Source organism: Nomascus leucogenys, chromosome 4 (assembly GCF_006542625.1).
Source record: "Nomascus leucogenys isolate Asia chromosome 4, Asia_NLE_v1, whole genome shotgun sequence".
Taxonomy (NCBI): domain Eukaryota; kingdom Metazoa; phylum Chordata; class Mammalia; order Primates; family Hylobatidae; genus Nomascus; species Nomascus leucogenys.
The window spans coordinates 47,268,218-47,274,606 of record NC_044384.1 but is presented as its reverse complement, the minus strand read 5'-3'; the positions used below and the strand labels follow the sequence as shown (position 1 = coordinate 47,274,606).

Below are 6,389 nucleotides of genomic sequence, written 5' to 3'. Positions count from 1 at the left end.
CTCCCTGCGAAGGTGGCAATGCAGTGGCTGTGCACTGAGTCTGGCGTGGGAAAAACAGATATCCTCCCCCGCCCCATGCTAGCACCTACCCTCCTACCTCCCCAGCCTTTGAAATTGCCTCTGATAGAGCCTGAAAGATTACACATAGGATTTTGACTTGTAGCCAAACTCCCCAGTTATTGTGCTGCCTGGATAATTGATCATGGGGGGAAACTGGGTTGCTGCTACACCATGGAAAAAGGAGGACTATGTGTGGAACTCAGAGGGCTTTTTTTTGGTGGGTGGGGCTTGTACTCCTTTTTGGTTAGTATTACTTTCTAATGGTTTTATTGATAGAAAACTGAGACAGTTTAATAAAGACAAGACCACCAAAGACTTGTGTACATAAGTGAAGTTTTTGGTCTCTACCGGGTGAAGAAGCCCATCCAACTGAGGTGCTGGCAGAGAGTAAGGGGAACATGGAATGGGTAGAGGAGAGAGGCTGTTCTGATGACTAGCCTAAGACACACACACACACACCACACACACCACACACACACCAGTAGTAGCTATGTGTACACCATGTAATTGCTAAATGTCACCTAAGTAGTCATTGCTAAATGACTAGCCTAGACACACACACACACACACACACACACACACACACACCAGGAGTAGTTATGCATATACCACTAGACTAGCCACACACACACACACACCAGTAGTAGTTATGCATATACCATGTAATTGCTAAATGTCAATTTAGCTCAGTTCAATCATTCAACATGAATTTTGTATTGAGAGAACATATCCTACTCTACCATTCTATTCCAACTGCTTTTGAGATTACATGGCATAAGCATGCAAACCTGCTATGATTTTGTAGCTGATGGGACTTCATGTGTACTGTGGCTTGAGACCTAAAGTTTTCAAATGAGTGGAGGAGAACGGGATGTGGAGGGGCAGAAAATGGGGACTGTGATAGATAGCTTCCATTTGTTCTAGATCCTCTTGCCATGTTTTTCCAGCATACTGTTTGCTCCAGGAGGCAGTTCCGTATGAACAACATCAAAAGTCCTTCTTGCCTTCTGTTTTCTCACTGAGCTTGGCCAATGAGGAGACCAAGTAGGAGAATAAGAGGAGGGAGGGGTATGAGGTGAGGGTATATATTTTTTCAGCTTTCTCTCTGCAGATTTGCCTTAAGTTGGCTGTGACCCTTGCCCAAGGTCATGGTTCCTCCTAAGGTGGTCTCTTTCCCACAATACTCCCCTTTGGGTTTACAGTAACTGCTCTCTTCCTTCATCTTCAGGCCTAGGTGTATTAACAGCTCTTAGCCCCTGGGTTCTGTGCTATCCTTTACATTTTCCTGCACCCTATCCATGGCTGTGTAAATAGTTCTTTTGGTAAACCTGGCTTGAATTATCCCCATTTACTAAGATGCTTCCTGGCTCACCTTCTTCAGTGGAGCCTCCATACTTCTGTAAGTGATATTTCTGAAAGGCAAATTTTAGCACATCCCTCGTCTTCCTAAAATTCTTAATGGCTCTCTGTCACCTACAGAAAGATAACATGGCTATCTATTTAAGGACCACTCTCCAGCTACCTGACACCGTTTCCTCCTACACACTCTGCCTTCCAGCAACACTGAACAATGTACAGCCCCCACAGAGGAGATTCTCTTTTTGCTCATTAAAAGATAAGCTAGAGTTCTTGAATGTCTATGGTCTGTTTCCTCCTTGGGCTTCAGAGTAACTGGTCTAAATCATTCTCCTTTTGGAGTAAAATCTTCCCTTCTTCCCTTGGATGTCATGAGTTTTAATCCTTACTTCTTTGCCCTGTAGAAAACCTTCCTCATGAGAGGGGGCAAATCTTTTTTGAATTTCTGAACTGCCATGATACACTAGAGACCCACAGTAACTTAATTATTCCTCTGATTCCAGCTAAACTCTCAAGAAATCTCTGAGTAAATAAATTATCAGATTACGGTTTTAAGCCCACACTTATTTTAAGATGCAACAAATTAATTAAAAATGAATTTGATCAAAATCCAGAATGTATACAAGATAAGCAAATAGAACTGTGCATACCATCACGTATTGTCCATGAGTTAAGCTAGTCTGCTGCTTTTAACACTCCAAAACTGGATAGAAAGCAATAACTGACTTAGGCCAAAATATAGGTAGTTAGCAAGTATAAATTGATACTCTTTTATGCTATAAAACCTAATATACATACAGAAAAAAACCTCCACAAATAGGCTTAATTTTTAGTTCAGATTATAGTAGCCAATAGAGCTAGAATTGAAGGTTTAATTCTTCTAATTGGTTAGTATGAGCCATGCTGCTCTGTGGCCCCAGACTGTGCCACAAAAATATCTGCTGCAAAATGAATGTCTGTTTTTTATATAAAAAAGTGCTGCAAATTATAACATGTGTGTTCGGATGCAAAGAAAATTAGTATACCTTTTCTATCTCTTTTTATATAAAAAAATATAAACAGGACCAAAAAAGCAATAGATACAGTCTCTAAGAGCTCTTTTTAATAATGATTTTTCAATTTTCTCTTTGAACAAGCTTCTGAGTACCTCCCTTGTACCTCAATGGGCAAGATTAGGAAAGAAGCAGAACAGATTATTCATCTTATGTGACTTGGAGTTTGTAGGCTTCACCATAAGCTCATATTGGCTTTTAGTCCAAATACTGAATACAAGAGCAAATATACTTGCATTAGCATCTTTTCTCTTGTTTTCATGTGATCTGGATAAAAGTGAAGAAGACTGGATTGTTTGCTGGAATTCAGGGGAAAAATGTCAATTTAGCCCAGTGCAATCATTCAGCATGAATTCTGTATTGAAAGAGCAACATATCCTACTCCACTGTTCAATTCCAAATAATATTTAATTGCTTTCTGAACCTCTTCCAACTTCAATTAGTGTTAATTTAGTGTGTAACTAAATACATTACCCTAAAATAATTAGGAACGGTACAGTGTCCTCCATAACATATGTGATTTGTATTAGCAGCCTTGGTTCAGAAAAGTCTTAAGCTGGGAAACAGACACAAACTACTCAAAATGATCTCTCAGCCTCCCCTCCTCTCCCGGCTCTGCCAACCCAATCCACAAGACAAACACAGGGACTTAATTAGCAATAGATTATTTTAGTCATTTATGGGGCACAGGCTCTTATTGGTTATATAGGATATGGTCCAAATGCGTGATATACTAGGCCCTTCATGATCTGACTTCTACTTCATCCTACACTTCTACTTCATCCTACACTCCAGTTCCAGCAATGTGACATGGTTTTCTCCCACCCCTCTGTATTTTTGTTTTTGTAGTGCTATCTCCCTAAAATGCCCTCACCACCTAACTGAATCACTTGGCCTCCACCTCCCCACACCTTCATCCCTGCTGGACTGTGATTTAGCAGCGGCTTTGCTCCTCTGACCAACACCACAGCTCCCATGGCTAACAGCTTTCGCTTGACACTGGAAACAAACTTCCGCATCCTTTTCAGCCTGGGGGTGTTAACTTCTTCCCCTTCCTGTACATCCTCGGGAACTTCACCATCCCTGTGAGTTCCTTTAACCCTTCCCTGTCTCATTAAGTAGTCCTTCCAGTAAACATTTGTCATGTAGCTTTTGAGTGTGCTATTTCTCTCTTGCTGGGACAATGACTAATACAGTTAGGTTCTTTATGACACCACCTCTTTGGGTAGAATTGAAGTTTTGTGCTCTCACTGAACCCACTGCAGACTTATATCATACAAACAGGCATATTTGATTGCACCGTTTATTAAGAAGTTTATGTTCGGCCGGATGCAGTGGCTCACACCTGTAATCTCAGCACTTTGGGAGGCCGAGGTGGGCAGATCACTTGAGGCCAGTAGTTTGAAACCAGCCTGGCCAAAATGGCAAGACCCTATCTCTATTAAAAATGCAAAAATTGGAGAGACAGCGGGACAGAGGAATGGGAAATGACGTAAGGATTGCATAAGGGCACGAGGTTTCAAGATGGCGGAGCTGAAGGGTTGACCATGAGGCTGAGTTGAAGGCCCTTACAAAGTGAAAGAGGCCAGGAATCACCCCTCCTGGCATCTTGCAGTCCTGGGAGCACAGCAAGAAGTGTTTTTCTTTTCTTTTTCTTTTTTTTTTTAAATGAACGAGTAAACCATACAAATTGTCAACATGGGAAGGAGATCTACATCATCCACCAAGAGTGGAAAATTTATGAACGCCACAGACCAAGCCTGAAAGGAAGCCCAGAACAGAGAATTGAAGAACAAAAAACAACTCACGATGGTTCGAGCTGCAGTTTTAAAGGTGAAGGATCCCAAACAGATGATCCGAGACATGGAGAAATTGGATGAAATGGAGTTTAACCCAGTGCAACAGCCACAATTAAACGAGAAAGTACTGAAAGACAAGCGTAAAAATAGCTGCGTGAAACCTTTGAACATATTCTACGACTCTATGAAAAAGAGAATCCAGATATTTAGAAAGAATTGAGAAAGCTAGAAATAGAGTATGAACAGAAGAGGGCTCAACTTAACCAATATTTGGATGCTGTCAAGAATGCCCAGCACATGGAAGTGGAGAGTATTTCTTTACCAGATATGCCACATGCTCCTTCTAACATTTTGATCCAGGACATTCCACTTCCTGGTGCCCAGCCACCCTCCATCCTTAAGAAACCCTCAGCCTATGGACCTCCAACTCAGGCAGTTTCTATCCTTCTCTTCTTGGGACGTGGTGTTCCACATTTGCCCCCTGGCAGAAAACCTCTTGGCTCTCCCCCTGGTCCACCTCCTCTTCAAGTCGTGCAGATGTATGGCCGTAAAGTGGGTGTTGCCCTAGATCTTCCCCCTCGTAGGTGAGATGAAGACATGTTACATAGTCCTGAAATTGCCCAGTGAGGTTATGATGATGATGTTTTTAGCACCAATGAAGATGATGATCTCTATCCTGAGGACATGGATCCTCAGGATAGAGATGGATCCTCCTATGCTGAGGACATGGATCAAGATAAGCATGATGACAGTACTGATGACAGTGACAACAACACATCAGATTGAGAAAGTGTGCACTGTGATGATAGTGAGAGAGACAACAATGAAAAAAAGAAGTCAGTTCTGAGTGTATGGTTTGCAGATATGCCTGGAAAATCAAGGAATTAAAAAAAGAACATGAAGGAACTGACTCCTCTTCAAGTCACGATGCTTCGTATGGCAGGTCAAGAAATCCCTGAGGAGGGACGGGAAGTAGAGGAATTTTCAGAAGATGATGATGAAGATGATTCTGATGACTCTAAAGCAGAAAAACAATCACAAAAACAGCATAAAGAGGAATCGCATTCTGATGGCACATCCACTGCTTCTTCACAGCGGCAGGCTCCCCCGCAGTCTGTTCCTCCTTCTCAGATACAAGCACCTCCCATGCTTCACCACTGCGGCCTCCTAGGCCACCTATGAACCTTCCTCCTGGACCACCTCCAGGAGCTCCTCCTGAGGCCACCTGGAATGCCAGGAGTCAGCCTTTACCCTGACTTTTACCTCCATGACCACCGACTTTTACTACCTCCCCCATGTCCACCTCCAAGTGTGCCTTCTGGTCCCCTTCCTCGGGGACCCCCACCAAGGATATCTCCCCCTTCACCTCCAGGTATTCCTGGAGTTTGTAGGCATCACTATAAGCTCATTTTGGCTTTTAGTCCAAATACCAAATACAAGAGCAAATATACTTGCTAATGCAAGTATATTTTGTCCTGGCACGATGCGCCCACCTTGAGTACCTCCCCTTGGGATCTGCCCCCCTGGGCTTTTCCCACCAGCTTCCTTGCTGAACCCTGAGATTTTAAGTGCCCCACACAACTTGATTCAGCGACCCAAGGTAGATGATACGAGTGCAGCCACCATTGAGAAGAAAGCCACAGCAACCATCAGTGCCAAACCACAGATCACTAATCCCAAGGCAGAGATTACTCGATTTGTGCCCACTGCATTGAGAGTACGTCGGGAGAATAAAAGGGCTACTGCTGCTTCCCAAAGAAGGTCAGAGGATAATTCTGCTGTGCCTCTTGCCAAAGCAGCACCCAAATCTAGTCCTTCTGTTCCTGTCTCAGTACAAACTAAGGATGATGTCTGTGAGGCTTTCATGAAAGAGATGGAAGGGCTACTGTGACAGCTTTTGATGCCAGAACAGCCTGTGTTCACAACAGTAGCCCATGGAGAAAGAGGCTCTTATTAAACTTAGATGAAAGAGCTGCTTCCATTGTCAGGGTATTTTCTAATTTCAGTTCAAGGAATATCCTAAAATTTAGCCTTGTTCAGAATTTGCTGCACATAAAAGAGGGTATTTCATTCAGGATAGATCAGTTATTGAAGCAGTGCTGCTAACATCCATTCCCTTTCA

At 42.9% G+C, this 6,389-nt stretch overlaps 1 pseudogene; it reads left to right on the top strand.

Moving 5' to 3' along the window:
- Positions 1-4,166: 4,166 nt before the first annotated feature.
- On the top strand, positions 4,167-6,158 carry LOC100606988 (annotated as a pseudogene).
- Positions 6,159-6,389: the final 231 nt, after the last annotated feature.